Source organism: Solea solea, chromosome 15 (assembly GCF_958295425.1).
Source record: "Solea solea chromosome 15, fSolSol10.1, whole genome shotgun sequence".
Taxonomy (NCBI): domain Eukaryota; kingdom Metazoa; phylum Chordata; class Actinopteri; order Pleuronectiformes; family Soleidae; genus Solea; species Solea solea.
The window spans coordinates 18,696,791-18,715,887 of record NC_081148.1 but is presented as its reverse complement, the minus strand read 5'-3'; the positions used below and the strand labels follow the sequence as shown (position 1 = coordinate 18,715,887).

At 40.7% G+C, this 19,097-nt stretch overlaps 1 protein-coding gene across 4 annotated transcripts in view; it reads right to left on the bottom strand.

The window, feature by feature from the left end:
* Nucleotides 1-19,097, bottom strand: part of LOC131473877 (Kv channel-interacting protein 2-like) — a 155,557-nt gene that overhangs the window by 52,445 nt on the left and 84,015 nt on the right. The window lies entirely within an intron of this gene.

The following is a 19,097-nucleotide window of genomic DNA, read 5'->3' as shown; positions in this document are numbered from 1 at the left end:
GCATAATTAATATCTTTCCCTCCTCTCTCCAGTGTGATGAAAGAGAGAAATGGCTCGACACGAGAGAAGAGGTTGTTGGACAAATACCAGCTCTCACCAGTCGATGAAAGGATTATTATCTCCAAGCAGAGAAGGAGGAGAAGAGGGGGGAAAGAGAGGAGGAGGAGGAGGAGCTTTCAAATCCTGTGGGTTTTTTAGAAAGAACCACATTTGTTCATGTGAAGCCCTTCCGTTCCTCATCGTTATCGCTCTGCCTCCACTGTGTGCGTCTCATCCAGTGTCAACACTCGCACTCGTCACTACACATGGAAACACAGTCAGCCTGTTTTCCTTGTTGACACATGTCACTGTTTTTCTCTCTCTCTCTCTCCACAACTGCCACATTACCCCACTCAACGGCTACCACTCCACCTCTATCCCCGCTCTTCCTCCGTGACGCTGAATTAAAAGTGATTACCGTTACCACGGCAACGCCAGACTCCATGGATTTTTCTGGTAGTCTAAGTGGCAGACAGACAGACACACACACACACACACACACACACACACACAGGGACACACGTCTGTTCTTCAGATCAGAGAGAAAATCAATCAAACGTCGGGCAGATACTTCCTCTTGACGCTCATTCTCATTTAAAAGTCACACGGATGAGTCAAAGTACAGGTCGAGTGTTTGACAGCAAGTTGTCCTCGACTCTTGCTGAGTAAATGCAGCATGACCTGGCAGAGTAAAGAGCCTTAACATTAAGTAGAAACACAAAGGGACTTCTGTGTCCAGTGACTCTCAAAAGACAAAGGCATCAAAGAACATGTGGGTAAACAATTACTGTAACAAGAGACACGACGAATTGTCAAAGAATTGTCCGACGCAGCTAACGTGGCTCTTACTACAGATGGATGGACCTCCAGGGCCAGAGTGGGAGATGAAAAGCTCCATAATGCAGACCCGACCACTTTATGAAAGTGAGCATCTTTCTGAAGCACTGACACAAGCAGTGACAGAATGGAATGGAAACTAGAATAAATATATAAACGTGTAAATGCAGCACTGTCTCTCCTCATACTGTTTCAAAATCTCTGGATTGTTACAATGATGTGCTTAATCCCTAATCAAGCTGCCTCATTAGTTCAGTTTTTGCATAATTGCATGACATGTCCTTGAGAATATCTGATAAAAAAAAAAATCTAATTATTAAGCTATAGATCTAATACATGGTATTTCTAGAGTGTAAAACAAAAATAGGGAAAAAAAAAACAACAAAACCGAACCAAAAACCGTGATATGAACCGAACCATGGATTTTGAGAACCATTCCACCCCTAGCATATAGGTACTGTCGGTCATTCATTATCCTGAGGTGTGTGGAGGAGGCAGGTGTACAGTTTTTCTAACCATGTGTATAGTTTGTATGCTAATTTACCAACATTTTATAATAGTAAGTAATGTGGATCTGAACCATACCTGTGCCCGGGATATAAATAAATGCATTATATTCAAAAGGCCCTCTTACGATTGGACATTGATTATTTATTTGATACTGAACACGCATTTGGGAAAGTTGGCACAAAAGAGCCAAAATGTGCCGGTTTTTAATGGTTAAAGCCCTGCACAGCTGTTATCAATGATGTCACCAGTGATGGACGATCTTTGGTTTTACACGTTCTTGTTGTTTTATGCCTGTTAAAACATTTGTATAAATACATGTTGGAATCAGTTTTCTTCCTTGCAGGTATCTTAGTATAGAACAGTTCATATGTTGATGGTATCTGATCTAATCGTAGACAAAAAGCCCTACTCAAATTACACCTAAATCACACAATGTGTAACTTAAATAAATAACTTAAGTTAAGTTAAATAAATTGTATTATTTATTCAGTTAGCTGTCACCCAGGGATTGGGCTTTCTACTGAACAGGCTTCTAATCCAGACTGTGTTACCACAGGCTCTGACATTGTCTGTGAGGCAGAGTATGTCAAACCGTGTGCAGATACTGTACCTCACAGGTCTGCGGAGGATGTAGAGACACTTGTCTGCAAAGGTTGAGGCTGCATCAGCTGAACCAGCCAGACAAGAAAAATCCGAAACAGTAAAAAAAAGTCTAGATAACACATTGTCAAGATTATAGATATAGAACATACAGTGATGATTGACACATATCCAGGATTTGTGCCAAGAGTAAGATGACTGTTCTGTATAAATGTTTCTAACCAGGAGTATGAGTCACCACCACCACCAAGATGTCCAGGGTGTGAACCTCGTGGAGCCAAGTCTAGATTCAGTCCATTAGCAATTATTCTCAAGAAAAACAAACAAAGAACACAACCCCTCTGTGGACGGCAATTATCAGCTGACAAAATCTTTCCTATTTAGAAGAAACATGTAAATTGACACTTCAATCACATTCGAGTAGCTCTCCGTCGCTTTAATGAAAGGAATAAATGTGGCACCAGTGTTAAAATGTCAATAATGGGATACAAAGAAGCTAGAATTACCACAGAGTGACAGTAAGCCTACATTAAGTAATGCAATTAAACTAATGGAAGATGGTGGTGCATGTAAATGCAGCAACGCTATGCTCTCTAATGTTGATAGAAATACAGATTATTTATTAACGACTCTAATTCTATGTCCTGTGTTCTCCAATGTCCTGTGTTCCCAAAACCAATTCTACATGTACAATTTAATGTTCATGAGGCCAAAAAGATGTTTTTGAGGACACTTTGACCTTGATTGTTGGCCACTTAAATCACAACAGTTAATATCTGTGAGTATATGTGAACATCTGTGCCAACGTTTAAATGATAATCTCCAGGCAAAGTGGGTTCACAGTGACCTTTGATGACCAACTATAAGAATAAGAATTTCACAAGGTAATAGTGACCTTGACCTTTGACCACCAAATACTTATAAATCCATGTGCGAGTCCAAATGAACGCTATGATCAAATTAAAAGGATTCACAGTAAATTCATGACACCACATTTGAATAAAGGCGCGCACAACAATAGAAAATAAGGAGGAACAAATTGAAAACACAATTCTTCTAGTCACTGCCTGTGCCAGGTGTGGAGACGCACAAAAAAAAGTAATTAAAAAAACAACAGAGAGTCATAAAAGAGGCACATGCTGGCGAACAGATGGACATGTCATACAGACAAGAAGGAAGATGAGTTAAGGAGCCGGCAGACTGCACTGCTGACCTGTCAGTGAAGCTCCAGATCTGCAAGCTGTCTGAGTGATTGGATCCATCATTAGGACGGAGACCTGCGAGGCGCACGGCCTGACCCGACTATCAGGAAACTGTCAGAAACATCATCGCCCCCCCGGAAATCTCTGGCTCTTTTGACAGGTCAACAGGGACATCAAAACTACAAATCTAAACTCTTTACTTTTTGTTTTGTTTTTGTTTTTTACTTCAAACTCAAGGTTTGTATTGATTTAAAGAAAAGCTTTGGGGCAGCAGTGGTGGAGCAAGTCGTCTGTCAACCAAGGTTGGAGGTTCAATCCCAACACCTTTTCTCTGTATGCAGATGTGTGTTTTCACACCTAATGTCACACAATTGGGGGCTGCAACATTCAGCCGGTCCGAGTTTACTGACTTTAGGATTCGATTCAGAAGGGCTGGTGTGCACGCACCCTTAATGATCCCAAGCTGCGCTGAATGAATTTGGAGAAAATGTGTAATTTACTTGAGCTTTTATTGAATTTTTGAGTCTGAAGTTTCAATATTTTTTAAAAATCTTTCCGAGTATTAACCATCAAAACATTGCGATTCTGAATTATTGCGAGAATGAGCTTACATAAACATGCCAGGGTTCCTTTTTTTTTTTAATTCACATAGAAGTCCGACCAATTAGAAATGGAAGAATTTAAGAATTTGCAGCCTTTGCTGATTTAATAACTGTATTTTGATGTCAGTCAAAAAGCCCTAATCCCAAACCCAGATAAATGTTGCACCAGTAAGGGCATCCAAAGTAAATGTTATGCCAAATCAACAACATGGACAGGGGGGAAAAAAATGATTTGGAGACATGGAGACCGTTACAGAAAAATCTGCAGGATAGAGTTTGCATATGTGTCTGACAATGGGATGATTTCCTCCACAGATATGGACGAGATGTGTCAGTCAGGATATAAGTCAGGATATGTCATATATCCTGACTGACAGGACATATCACACAGACTCCTGTGCCGGTCCACACACAGACACGCACACAGGTGTTTGTTTGAGGACAGATGTGACGCCGACAGTCCTTTCAAATCTCTGGCAAAGACAGACAGACGCACACACACACGCGGTCGTGACGACACTCACACACTGCAACCCCAACGCTGAAACAAATCTCTGGCCATGTAAAATTCCCTCCGATCACAATGAAAATGTGTCTGCACAATCATAGAAATGTTAATGTGGCAGGCAAAGACACCAGCTGGTGAAACCCACTCAATACCCTATTCAGTGAGAACATGTGACTGTGGAGGAAAGGAAGGAGGGAGGAGAAAGACAGAAAGAAGAGGGAGAGAGAGAGAGAGAGGTACAGGTGGAAACACTTGTCCTCAAGGACGTGTGGTTAAACCTTAGATTCAATTTGAAAGAAAAATTTGGCTTTTACATAAGCCAAGGGCAACATTTGTCTTCTGCACATTTATTTGGAGAGAACTGCTGCGAGTCTACATTACAGTATATATAAAAAGCCTCTCCACTATGATGTAAATGATGTTGCAAAAGCCTTGCTCTGATGCAGCTAAAATATGTTGTCAGCCCAGTAGTGCTGAACTCTGCGAGCCAAAGGCCACTGTGCGCGATAATTCTTCATCACAGTGAGAGCAAAGGGGAGAAGAAAGACTCCTGCAGTACTTTCCGTACTCCTGGAGCAATTCAAAGCACCCAGGGTGTAAAAATGAAAAGTGAAATTAAATGAAATAATAAGTGGATCATGTCTAATCCTCCTCTGCTGCCTCCTGTGGTGCACCATCATCCTGACAATAATTATGCATTTATACATATTTCCCAATGAAACCAAAAGACACACGTTATCTTCAGTTGTGTTTATTGTCATTATACAACTGAAATTATGAGGACAGATGGCTCCCAGACCGGGGAATCGGACCCTGCACCTTCTTGCTGTGTGGCAACAGTGCTTACCACGAGCCCCGAGAGCTGCAGCACACTGGATATTTTCTTCTTCTTTTTTTCCTAGACTGTTATTTTTGTAAACACTGGATATGGCTGTGCATGAAAATCCCAGTAGATCAACTGTTCAACTGAAATACTTTCAGAAAGTCTGGCAGCATCCACCTCTGCCTTATTCTTATGCTGGGTTTGAACTGCAGCTTGTCGTCGTGACCTGGTCTACGCGCCCGAAGGCACCGAGTTGGTGTTGATATCAGCAACTACTCAAAAAGTAATCTCAGTATTGGAGATGAAAAAGTGCTATTGAGCCATCCCTTAATTTTTCCCTGTGTAAAGCACAAAAATGCAAGGTTGCACAGGCAGCACAAAGCCTCGCTTTTATCACAGCATGCAAGTACGACTTCATCAACCTTTCCCGCCTCCCACCATAAGCACGGGCGACAGATACTGAAACGAACATCATACATTTTTTATATAATATTAAGAAGTCTTCTATTTAGATCATAAACCTGAGTTATAGTTTTTAATGCCAGCTTTTTTATGACGGCCTCAGACACACACAGTCACAGAATGAGAATTAATCATGATCTGTTTATCGCCCTCGCACCCGTCGCACACAAATCACTCCACTCCAACAAACACGACACTCTGGGTTATTTGGAGGATGTTTACAGTCAAACAGCAAACGCGGGATAACTCAACTGCTCAACAGGCAAAAGCAAATCATCTGTATCCATGGTGATGGTGCTTGCTGCTTGTGAAGAGCGTGTCTGACCATTCAGCTGTTTACACACCCTCTGCTTTCATGTGCTGCGAGTACACGCTCTACAATGAAGTACACTGACCACACACAGACAACGAAGAATGAGCTTTGAGCCATCATTTAAAGATTACCTCACCACCGCAATTATTTTCTTTATTTCTGCGACTAAACTCATAAACAACACTAGATATAGTAGACAGAATGCAATTTATACTGAAGAAGCTTTATCAGCAGAATACTTTTCCAGTCCAACAACAAACACGGGGTCCTAATTAACCAGGTTGAGATCAACTCTACATCCCACAACCAACCAACTGTTCAATTTTCCATATTTATTGTATGCCATTATGTCAGTATCAGTATGTGCTTTCTACCACACACAAATACAAATGTCACTGCACTTTTGCTGTGTAATGGTAACAATGAGCACTCAAACACACCAAATCACTAGTTTCTGGTCTTTTTCAATAGAACGTGATTTCATTTTGTAAATGATGCTACCGTAACGTTTAGAGGAATATAGATGATAATGAACAGCACAATGTTGCAAAATGGCATGTCAACATGGCGTGGGCTAAAAATGGAGGAGTTTAGAGCAGGAGTTCAAACTCTTATGGGTGACATCACGACACGTTGTGACTCATAATCCTCCTGGAAGTGCAGCCTCCTTAGCATTCCACCCTAAAACACTGGATTGAATTGTATACTCTAGTACAGTGAAGTCATATGCGGCCCACACAATTTAATACTAAACATTGTTGTTAGCAGCATTTTATATAACAGTAATAATAAGACGGTTGTTATTATCACAGTATTACATGTATTGCCTTCAACGTTACATTTCATTATTAATTACATATACATAAAAGCCTGTTTGGTGTTTTAATTACAAATGTTGTTGTACAAAGTTATTAATGACTTAAATTTAGATTTATTTTTGATACTCACAGATTTGTTTGTGTGCACGTCGTTCCACATCAAAACAAGCACTTCTACATTGAAATTCTGTGAAATATTATCATGAATACGTTCACTGCGAATATCGTGATCTAATTTTTAGCTCATATTGCCCACCCACAGTTTGAAAACAGTTGTGTTTTCCCACTTTTTTTCCTCTAGACCGGCCCCCTCTTGACCAGATTAGCGGTCAATGAGCGTCATTGGCCCTCAGGTCATTTGGGTTGGACGGCCCTGCTCTAGTATGTGCTACTGCATTTCTAAGGGTGGAATAGTTGCTAGTGTCAAAAGGCAGTGCATCCCTCTGCTCCATGTCTATTGACTCATAACACGTGGAACGCTGTTAGACTTATAGTCATCAGTTGGAAAATGTCTCTGTTAAACACACTTCTGCACTGTCCACAGATGAGAGCACAACATGAAGTCAATGCGACACTGCTGCCACCTGCAGGCGAAAAACAGTGAGACGTACAGGGGTTTCTTCATTTAAACATACCAATTTTTAAATTTCTTTTTATTTCATTATATAACTTCTACTAGCATTATTTTGTTTTACTCTTTACTGTTCAACTTTGCTGTTTTGTATTATTATTTTTGTGATATTAATGAATTATTATTAAAGTAATTCTATGAAGTGATGATAAAGTCGGCCTTTGCCTCCTCAGCTGCTAAATAAAACTATTGCATACTATAACTTGACCTATAATTACACATGTGTCAACACATACAGAGAAAGACTTATCTAAAACTGCAATATGTAAAATATGTGTTAGAATCTATCATTAAGATGATAAAGAGGAGGAAAAGGTCAATAACAGCATCTGGTATAAAGTAATTCTACAATGAAGTGATGATGTACTCGGCCTTTGCCTCCTAAACCGCACAATAAAACTATTTCACACTATAATTTGGATACTAGTAAAAGCCGCTCTAACTGTAAGGAAATATAGATCGATGGATCAGAAAATAATCGTTTGTGTCTGTGTGTGTTTCATGTCAAGAAATATAATAATATAATCTACACTTTAGATGACAAAGAGGAGGAAAACTTCAGTAATGCAATATTAAAACACAGTCTGCTGTGTTGTTTGTGGCTGTACCAAACCGTTTTAACCAGCAGAGGGCAGACACACACCAGTAAAACCACAGCAACTGCTCACAAACCCAAAACTATCTCTTAAATGTGACAAAAATAAAAATAAAAAAACAACATAATTTTCTTTTAACATTAACTTTTAACATTAACTTTTTGGCGGCCTTTTGTCCTGCTTAAAAACTTGCAGCGAATTCAACCATGAAATGAAACATCAACATTACTCAGTTCCATGCAGTGCTTCCCCTCCATTACAATTAATATTTAAGTGACTGAATAAAACAATTTTATATCTCGGTAATGACTTCAGGAAGAGAAACTCAGCAAAGCATTTATTTGTGCTGACTTTCTTTGGATTGATGTCAAGCACTGGTTTCCTCCTGATTTAAGTAAAGTTAATTATGGCACCTATTGCAACAGCGCAAATTGAACCATTAGAAATAAGACTTATAGAGGGTAAACACAGCAGAGATTTCATTGCCCTGTAGTTACTTCAGATTTACTGATCAGACTTTGCTCTGCAGAGCGATGATGGTGCAAAAAAAAAAAGCTGAGACATGACATCAGAGGATTTGTTCATCACGTTTACTGGAGAAAGACGAATAAAGACGAGCGGAGTGACGCTTAAAACATAAATCTGTGGCTGAGTTTGCTGTGAGACGGTTGGAACTGAAATAAACATTACACAAAACTCTACATTAAATCTGCACAGCACCCTCGTGGAGCTGCTCCTGTGAAGCTGCCACCGTGTGAATAGATGAAGACAGAAAGGGGACAAACTCCAGGGAGACGAGACTGACGGGTGAACAGTGAGAGATGAGAAGGGACATGGATCACTGGGTCACACGGGGCAATCTGTGCATGTTTTATACCATGCAGGTTTGGACTGAGCCCAGTATATTGGGTTTTTAAATTACATTGATATATATATATATATATATATATATATATATACATATGTGTGTAAATACAGTAGAGGATTATGTAGTTATTATGCAACACTATACTTTATACCAGGGATGAAGGATATTAGATTACTAATATACTCGATGAATCGGCACTGACAAATAAGACCATTTAAAGCTATTGTTGGAAAAGAGAAGCAACCAATCAAATTCTGGTGAGTGACAAAAAGGCCTCTGATAATCCCTCACTGCCAATTCCAATGTGAATTGCAATATTAAATCATATAGAGGCCCCTCTTCCTCAGAGAGTCTCCTCCTCTCACTGTCACACCCACCCACTTGGCTGCCTCGATGTCCCCCCGCCTGTCTGAAGACACGCAGCAGGTGTTTTTGTGACTTGAAGATCAGAGAGCCTCAGAGAGACTGAGCCTCTCTGAGCTTTGGCTGCCTGTGTGGGAGGGGGACAGAAAACTTCCCTTCTGTCTTCTATCTGCAACAGAGAAGGAGAAAAATCTCCTATTCTTCCCCCCCACAGGATCGCAGCCGCAAATGTTGTGTTGAGCTTGTGTCTTGTACTCTTTTGATCATCGTCTTGGACAAAAACATAACGAGCCACACAATTTCTGCTCCGGCAACAAGGTTACAGTCGTATCAGTGAGACCACACACCTACAGCTCACGCTGGTCGGTGCACTGGTGGAATCAAAGGGCAACGGGGAGAGCATGCTTTGGTCTGACAGTCGAACATGTCGATGCTACAGGGATGCAACATGAGAGGAGACTGTAAAGCAGAGTGTAAATCAGGCTTTACATGGCCATGTCTGTCTGTTCCAGGCTGAGCGTTACAAGCCTTCTCGTAGAGAAACCTGTGAGCTGAGGTGAGGTGTCCCTGAGGAGAAAGGTAGTGTGGGTGCAGGCACTGATTAGAGAGGGGGAAAACAAGCCAACATTTTCACCAGGTCCATTCTGTGTGCACACGATACGCTGACGTAACTAAAATTACAGGTTTGACTTTACACTGTTTAAATCAAACCTGTGGCGGTAACCCAATTTCACTGCACCCCACTTATACCGACCTAAAAGCAGAAACGCTGCTGCTCTCCTCTCTCACTTTCATTCTCAAAGTAGTTAGCAGGCATTCATTAAAGTCAGACTGTAAAATCTACTGTGATAATTCCGGTGTCATTACCTACACCATGTATCAAAGGGGTGGTGAAAGTAATATAATAATTTATCAGGAGTTTTCTTGACATAATAGACAATTGATCAGGGATTGAGACCCCTGCTTTAAAGTTTTATACATCAAACATGTAAATTAATCCATTCTTGGTTCAAAGGACCTATATCGAAGAAATTAAACATGAATGAATAACTGATAACAATAGTGCAGGCAATTCACAGTGTAAGTGGCTAATTTCCCCTCTATATCTTAGTGTTGAAGAAAACAGTAGAGAGTGACAATCAGCTGACTGTCATGGGTGGAGCCAGTCTAGCTCCTCCCAGACTGTACCATACCATTTTACTCTGGTACCCCAAGGGAAGGGTAATAAAAAATGGAACGGTTGGGGCTGTTTATTTAGGTAACGCAAAAAAAATTAAAAAAACATACCGTACTGAACCGAACCGTTCCACTCGGTGGAAACACGGCTTAAAAAAACGTCTCAACCGGAGGAGAAGGAAAACAAGGGTCTGCAGAGGAGATGTGTTAAAACAAAGACAGCCCAAAGCAAAGGGGGTGTTGAAGATAAATATGCCAGTGTGGATACTTGTGATAATTCTTAGCTGCCGTGACTCAGAGCAGACACATTTTCACCTTCAATCTCTGCCTGTTGCTGACTTGCAAAAATGAATCAAACAGGTTCAGTGTTTATAGAAAATAAAACAGACAGTGGGAAAGTTATGCTCTGAAATGTTTTGAATGTGGATTGCAGTAACCATTTCATACACTAAATCACAGAAGAATCCAGGAGGATTTTTCAGTTAACACGAACTACAGCAGGGAATTAGCCTGAGCCCTGTTGGTAACAGGTTGGCTACTCCATCCACAACCCATGTATTTAATTTGAGTGTTTCCTCTTCATTGCCGTCCTCTGTTCCCGGCACAGCTTCATGTGAAAGCCATTAACAAAGGGGGCTCAGTCTAGTGTATCTGATAAGGACAGCTGCTGAGTTAAATGACCCATCTGTGTGTAAATGAAATAATCTGTCCTAATAGAACGGGGACACATCAGTCCCATCGCTGTCAACCATCAGACAACAAGGGGTCACCTTCACCGTGATTTAGGCAACAGGCAATGTCGACTTGATTGGGAATCCGCAGAGAGACTTGGTTAAAGCTGTGCCGTCGCCTATTTACGCTCGTAACTGTGTTTTCCAAGGGTGTTGTTTGTCTTTCATCAAGTTTACAGAAACTTTTTTTTTACTCATGCTCTGTGCCACAGTGCAGCTATTTGAAGGCCATCAAGGGCCGTGCCCAGAAAAGTAAGGCGTGGATGGAAGATATTGATGGAAAACTCTTTCTTCCCGTCACCCCGGGGCATAATCAATCAAAACATGCCAGTGCAAAGGTTACAGTATATGGGCAATAGGAACTGCACCTAAGAAGTATGGTTAGGAGTGGCTGTCCCGAGACAGATTCAGCCCAAAATTAATTCCAAAGGAGTCGTACAGTGTCTCCTGGAGCAGGACCTTCACACTTGCCGACAAAAAAATGTCAAAGACCTCCCATTTCTCTCCAAAGCTGAGTCAATTCGGCATTGACAAGAGAAACTGCCAAAGGCTTTATGACCATTTCAGCATGTTAAATCAGCGTCACCACATCACTCTGACTGGCTGTTTCGCACGGACTTGACATAATCATCTGAAGAGAGCATCTTTGTGACGACAAGATAAACACATGCTTTTGGTTGCCACTAAATAGGTTTTCCCTTTTTAATGACGAATCAAAAGGTCTTTAAGGGCATTTGGAAAACCTCTGGAAACTTGCTCCTCTTCTTTAGCAATTTAAATCTGCTCTGCTTGGCACTTTGATTACACTTGTATTGATTTTACTGTTTCTTTTCACTTATTATTTCTGTCTGCACATAACTAATTGTGGTTTGTCTGAGACTAGTCCACTGGTTTGTTGGTTGAAGACAACTAGGAAGTAATAAACTGAATAGAGACTGGTGGCGCTGGTAGCAAAAAGAACTCTACTCTAAATAAGCCTACTTCTCATGCTCAGTAAACATTTTCTTGACGACTGAATTGCTAATTTACTTTTGTCAGTGTCAGTTTCATTAATGATGTAACCATTAAGAGGAAAATAAACAATAAAGCATTGCACATATAGTGTGACTGACAGCTGGTATTATCAGATCGGCTCTTGATGCTTCAGAACGGGAGTTCAGGTTCTTATTTGTGACGTTGTGACCAGCTGACTACTGCCCCCTGCTGGTAAGGAAGCTTTCTTTTTCCTCACACAGGCACAAAGCATACTTACGCTGGTTGCTTGTTGGCTGTGTGCTGCGGAGTGCGTGCGACTGCGGTTAGCTCACCCGACCACCGCGTGTCATGCCCCGGATTTGATGCTCACTCAGAGGACTAATGGCAGCTTTGATCGTGACAAGTGCAGCACTCACGCCTCACAACTACAATCGCCAACTCTGCCTAATGTAACCCCCTTCGCTCTCTCGACATCATCTTCAGCATGGAGCTCTCTCCGTCTTTGTGTCCAGCGATGGCCGCTGTTGAACTTTCCACCTCACTCTCAACTCAATTTCCAGAGCTCCCTTCTCTGCTCTCGCCAGACTTCTTAAGTGCTTCCACTCGAGACAATATTCAGCTGACTGCGTGTGTATGTGTGCGCGAGCGCCACCTCGGTTTAATGACACCGGCGAGGGAAATGGTTGGGGGGATCCTGTGGACTAAAGTAGTGGAAAATAGTTTTTTTCCTCGTCCTCCTCCTCCTCCTCCTCCTCCTCCTCCTCAGTCTCTTTCTGTCTCTCTCTGTATGTGCGAGCAGTGAGATAGAGGTGAGACGGGGTGAACTGCCTCCCACCATAAGAGCGGAGTGATTGAAAGAGTAGACGCTCAGCAGACTGTGCACCATTTAGACAAACTTGACAACGTAAACACAAATGCACACTAAACACAATGTATTGATTCACACACACACATACACAGAGGCTGCTTAACTTTATGCCAGATCGTTTTCTCCTAACAAGCAGCATCTATCCTCCGTCATGAGAGTAAACACTGCAGTTATGTAAGACGGTGAGCATGTGCGTGCATGTGGGAGTGAATGCTAATGTGAGCATTTGTGTACAGTATGTGCACTCGCGGTAGTGTGTGCTTGCGTGTGCGCCGTGTGCGCGTGTGAATGAACACTGTCTCTGTAGGAAGAAGCCCGATTTGGCTGAATTCACACCCAAAGGCTCATGGGAAGTCAGTGGGTGGACAGGTATGGATCGGTGACAGCAGAAGGAAGCCGGGTAGGTTGGATTGGCTTCACTCACTAACACTTTTAAATGCTCTTGTTCTCAGTTTCCTTCTCTTCCTCTTCCTCAGAATACCTGGACCTATTCTGAGTGTGTAACCCGATTTCCCTGAGCTGATTATTGTCTGCACAAAAAAAAAAAATGTGGATGAAAAATTGCTCTTGCTTCAATATCAGTGTCATATTTTTGGAATGGTACCTTTGGTTGGGAAGTAATTACAAAGTCTTTATGAGTGAACGCTTTTGTAACACAGAGAAACATATCTGTGTTAAGGTTGACAACAGGGTGACTGTTGTTCTTGAGGAAAAACAACACCAACCCTGTAGTTTTTCTTGCACAGGAGCTTATTATGACACAACACTAGTTTAGTAGAACAGTATCATGTCCTTACTGGAACCTTATGACTGCTGCTCCTTTATGACAGAGACCACGAGAGACAAAACGGATCTGCTGTCTTTTTAAATTATACTGTTGCAAATGTATTAGGGGAATTAGGGATGCCGTCCTCCACTTGAAGAATGGAAGGCACGCCGGGAATTATCCGCGCGAAACAGTCACTTGCCTGCAGTCAGTCAGTCAGACAGGAGAGAGAGAGAGACAGACAGTAGCTGAAGATGGAAAGAGGTGAGGGATTGTTGGGCGGAAGGTTTCATTTTAAGAAGCTTGATACCATCGATGTGTCTCTCTGTCAGTGTCTCTCCGTGTGTCTTTCTGTCTATGTTTGTGTGTCTCTCTCTCTCCGTGTCTTTATCTCTGTCTCTGTCGCTCTCTCTCTCTGTCAGTGTCTCTGTCTCTCTACCTCTCCTGAGTTTATAAGGACTGAGTCTCTCTGAAATCACATAGTGCTATGTGTAGTTCTGTATTTAAAAAGAAAGATACAATTAAACAATGGTGTCTGAAATGCACACTGTCTGATTACTCGTCTAACGACTCCATTTAGTCATTAGACGAAATCGCGATTAATCTAGATTAACGAATTTCAAAATGTGACGTTAATTAGTTGGGTTTGACAGCCCTAATAAAAAAAATAAAAGCCGGTGTTGAAACTCTCACAGTAAATGTAACCCCGGTTTATTTCCTACATGGATAAGATTAGTGATAAACCAAAGGATAAGCCAAGATACCTGAAGCCACCACCGTGAAAACACACAAGCACCACCACCGGTGAGTCCCTGAGCCGACACAAAACAAAGAAAGCTCAATTCCAAAAAAAATATAAAGAAAAGAGTTAGAGATTGTTATTCTTTTATCAGTCGCAGACAGGTCTGTGTATTTCATACCTTGCAGAGACAAGAAAAAGGCACAACACAAACGCATGAAACTTTAATTTTATGTATAATATATACACTACAGTGCGTCTCTGTGCGTATGTGTCCGTATCCAAAATTCCAATTACTCCAACCATAATGACAATCAGAAGACAAATATCGCTAACTGGTCTTCAATTCAACGTGACGAGTGGAGCTAAGTGTGATTTATAGTCTTAGTCACTGCAAAATAATGTAATCCGCAAGGCCATAAATTATAAGCTTTGCATTGCAAAGTGCTCATAATGGGCTTTTCATATTCATTATGTGCTTAACAATTCAATTCAACAAACTACTACACTGGCAACAACATTCAAGTTGAATTAAGTTTTAGTTGAATTACAGTATTGATATAATCACTGGCAATTACTACAAAGCTGTAAAATATATGTGCTGTTCTGCAGTGGATCTTTTTTCCTCCTTTTTGCTGTTTCCTTCTGAAATTTGAACCAAGTCTTCCTCTTCCCTGCTGCTCACCTTCCTCTCATTCTGAGCAAGTGACAGAGGAGAGGAAGCGGCACAAGGTGAGGCAGCCTAACCAGCGGAGGAGAAGCACAAACTCCCAAGAACTTTCTTTTATCTGGTTGCTATTAAATTCGGCAGTGTTGTTTCCTGTTCCCAGTTCACTAAGTCTCTTCCTCTGCAGAACAATATAATTTCTAAAACTATCAGAAGGCACGTTCCCTTGAGGCTTAGTTTTAGCCCTGCAGCTTTAAAGGGATGTTTGGGATTTTGTTTCCCCTTTCTCTTATATTCATTTATCCATCCCCCTTTATCGAACCATGTCTGCCAACCAATTTTGTCTATTACACCCACTATCTCTGACTCAATCTTCTCTCTCCAACCCTTTTTCTTCCTGCTTCTTAAGGCCTGACACGCACTTTGGAAGGATGGATAAGGACAAAGACGGAGAAAGACAGGAAAACAGCCCGCTGCCTCTCTCCATTATTCTTTCTTTTTTCCCAATTTTTCAGCACATAAAAGGTGGTTGCACTGTCAAACAGATCAGCTCATTGTTTGGTTTCATGCAAAAAACACACACGTACACCCTCAAAATGTCTGAGATCCCGCTTGATTTAACCAGACTCTATATTAGTGAAGCTTGTTAGGGTTTTCTGTTTGTATATTGGCAGTTCTGCCTGTGGGAGAAAGAAAACATTTTGACAGTCTCCAAACAAGGACGGAAAGTAAAAGCTGTCGCTGCAGGAAAAGCTGCTATTTCTATTTTGCTGAGATGACAAGTTTACAGTAAAGACATGGCCATGGACAGATGTCCACGGCACCAGATCACTCATGATTTAGGAAACTAGACAATTTGTAACGTGTTGGAGCTGCTTTTGTTGGAGCTGCTTTTGATGATTAATATTATATAACATCAGTCCAGACTGCCAACACAAGTTATTATTGATGAGTTAAATGGTTTGATCTGACGAGCACTCAAAGTGCCATTCACTCACTCATGCAATGAATGAAAATCCGAAATAAATAGCAAGTTCCTTCTCTTTCCATGCACACGAGTGTGATAGGAATTACAAAGTGTTCAACTCTCCAAGCAGCAGCACAATCTATTAAATCACATTATGCACATCTTCCAGAACAGATGCTGGCCAATCCAATCACACCTATGCAGCAAAAGTCCAAATGGAGCGCTCAGACGAGGCCATTCTCAGTCAGAGCGTTTACATGCAAGTCCAATTTTAGTCAGACTAAGACAATCATTTCTTAATGTCAGGTAAACAAGATAGTCCGACTAAAGTTGAGCTATTCTTAATCGGACTAACATACCTGGATAATGCGATTCATAGTCTGATTACTCCTGCATGTATACACCAAATTATCATTCTCGTATGCACGGAAATTTCCTCCTTGGCCTTTGACCGCGAAGTAGAAGGAGACGACGCTACTTAAAGTCTACAAGGCAAAAAGAGAACCTGTGTGTGTTTTACTGAGGGTATCATTGCCAAATAGGCACACCCTAATTAAATTTATTAAAAAAAAAAAAACATCTGGCCACAGTATAATTTCCCAGAAAAGGTGTTGCACTTGAGGCATTTACAGAATGTAAATGTCATTTCTAAGGAGAAAGGTCTGGAATAAGCAGCAATTATCAAAACAGTTCCTGGGTAATTTTCTGCCAATTAAATAAGCAATTAAGTGTTTCAAGCAACAGCTTCCGTTCCATTTCTCCTTCTGAAATTTATAAAAGTATCACTCCTTTATTTACATTTGACCAATCTAATTGGTAAACGTGTACGGAGTGCGAATGTGTGTGATTTCACTTTAATAAAAATACATTATTAACACCTTCTCAGCTAATCGGGGGACGTTTAAGTGGTTTCAAAAAGCCTGTGTGGGAGGCAGACTACATTCATTACCAGTATGACTACAACAACTCCTGAATAATGGGATGATGAAATGATAAGGAAATACAAAAGCCTCCTAACACCTTAAAGAAAAATCTAATAATACATTAAAAGAAAACTATCTAGACAAAAGAACTAAAGAAGGCACTCGGGAAGCTCAGTGTTAGGATACTTAAAATATCAAAATAGAGGTTAGGCATGGAACAATTTTAAAAGTTTACATCAAGTTTATCCTGACCAAGACAATTGCAGATAGGATACATATTTTCTTAAGATCATAGATGATGAATGAATGAATGAATGAATGAATGAATAATAAGTCATGAAGAAAGATGCAGCTCCCCATCGGCACAGTAGGTGAGTTAGAAAGGATTTTCATGTGAAATATTGATGTTTTTCTTCAAATTCACCACAATTAACTTAATATCGTATATTGTTCCATCAAAATGTAATATCTAATATCTTTGATATGACTTTGGATCTTGATCAATCAAATTAAACATTACCTGAAGTCCTGTTCTATTGACATTTATCTCACAGGGTTAACTGTATCAATACCTGGATCACCACCAACATTTCTTGCTTTTCTTCCTTGAAAATCTATTGTTTTCTTTTCGAGTTATATAACTAACAGACAGACGTGTCTGGGGAAAACACAATCGCCTTCGGTGGAGGCAACAAGCACGTGTGCGTGCTTATATACAACACTATGTGCACACACGCTGATGTAAATATGAGTGGGGAAATGAGGAGAAATGACAACAAAGTGACGCTGAGGGAGTGAGGAGCGGAGTGCAAAGGGAATAAATGTCAAGCGTCTGACAGTAAAAGTATGTAAAAGAAAAATGTCCTTTTTTCTTTCATACGGTACGATACACATGTGACCTGTGGTTACTGCATGTGGTTTTCTTAAGGTCATCCAGACAATATATTCAATCCCAAAATAAAATAATGCGACACTAGACAAGTACAGAGCTTATGTATCACAAAAGCTATTTGTATGCAGTGTGTAGGTGTGCAGGTTTTCCATTTCAGTGTCACAGATATTATAGTTTCAAAGAGTGGAAAGAAAGAGCAGAAGTGTGACGAGGGAGCAGAAAGGCCATTCTGCCTTCTGCTGTACTTTGTGTGTGTGGGACACAGTTTTTTGCAGTTTTCTCATTACTTTGGAAATCAGCTCCCCGTGGAGCGGCTTCCTTGGCTAGAAAAGCACACACACTGTATGGAAATGTAGGAGGCAATGGAAGATGAAAACAGAACAGAGGCCCCTACATGTGACAACACACACACACCATCTGGGTTTATCCACTTGTATGTAGGCACTCGTGAGGCTGGTGACAGAGCTCGTCCTGTTTGTGATGTTGAAGTGCTTTTGCCTGGACGACATCGTACTGTCAACTCAGATAAATCATCCTATGATTAAGTGATCAAAACGGAAATTCTACAAATATTCAGAGTTCGGTGTTCTTGTAACAGAACGGTGTATTCTGTTGTGTTACACAGTTGTTGCTGCTTTAGTGTGTACTATGTAAAGAGGACTGTTACAGTATGGAGACACTGTTGCTCATTGTGCTTTTTCTCAGTGTGGTTTGTAGTTGGCAGGTTCTTCAGGGGGAACAGTGTTTAATGTTTGAGCTGGAAAAGAGACTGCACTGGGAACTGGGAGTCTATTTGTAGCTGTTGAACTAGATATTATGTGAATATAGCAGTAAGTCATATAGAGTAACATTTTTATACATCAATAATATTTTTGATATGAAGAAAAAAATGTGAGGGAAATTCTCAGTAAGGCTGTGATATGGTTTTTTCCCATATCACAGCCTTACTGGGAATGTAAGGCTGGGCCTCACGATAAGGCTTATAAATAGCATCTTGATATTTTTAGGCTTTATCTCGTCTATGAGGTTAATGCCTAAAAAGGTTCACTGCACACAGGTTGTTTTTTCTGGGCGCATGAGAAGTCTTCTTTCATTGCAAATACACTCTAAAATAAAAAAAAAATATCTACAGTTTAGGATCTGTATTACATGATTAAAATACAGCATGCAATGGCATGATATCATTTCACATTATGAATGATTTTTTTAATGTTAAATGTT